The sequence below is a fragment of the Suncus etruscus genome, chromosome 14 (genome assembly GCF_024139225.1).
Source record: "Suncus etruscus isolate mSunEtr1 chromosome 14, mSunEtr1.pri.cur, whole genome shotgun sequence".
Classification (NCBI taxonomy): Eukaryota; Metazoa; Chordata; class Mammalia; order Eulipotyphla; family Soricidae; genus Suncus; species Suncus etruscus.
The window spans coordinates 43,168,482-43,169,335 of NC_064861.1; positions in this window are offsets into that span (position 1 = coordinate 43,168,482).

Here is an 854-nt window from a genome sequence, read left to right on the forward strand (position 1 = left end):
GCTGTCTTATTCTCAACTCTGGCTGACTATTTGTTGTTAGCATCTGATACCACAAAGGAACTCCAATGCACCCTGTCCCCAGCTGACCTCAGAGCCCCTCCTGGCCCTGTTATACTTCTCTCTGAGAATGGACATGCTAGTTATTCTATAGTATAAGCAGAAATCTTGAAGAAACCAAAGCAACTCAAGCCTATCAGAAGCCTAAACAACTTCTGTCCCTTTTATCTCTCTATCCTAATCCAAAAGGATTTCACTCCTAAATGTCCTTCAAATACATCTATTATCCGCAACCTGTTATGGTCATACTCTACCCTCCTCTCTGGGTACTGTCACAGACCTTTCAGAGGCTAGTGTCCACTTTTAGGTCCTTCTCTTCTTGTCATTCTTTATGTGTCACAACAATGGTGTCACAGTTCTGCTTAAAGTATATTTGCCAGGACCTGTACCTCAAGAGTAAAACCTCAAGAGGAAGACTAGATTATCACCCTGACCCAACACTTGCTACCATTTTGTCCTGAAGAACTTCTGCATCTTTATGGTTATGTCCGTCACAATAATGACACCAATGTACTCTTAGATGAGGAAGTGTCTCCTGAGAATAGAAAGCATTATCAGTACTTACTGAAGGTAAATCTCTGAAGCACCTGTCATCACTTCTTGCCCACAGAGTACCCACCTCCAGGCTGTCCTGCATCTAGGATTTACTAAGACTTATTCTTCAGTTCTCATTTCAAATTTGTCTGTTGCCATAAGATTTTTCTCTTCTACTTAAAATAGACATTTTCTATTCCTTACAACTCAAGTGTATATACATGGACACTTTCCAGAATGCTGGGTTAATGGTACAATTTTGA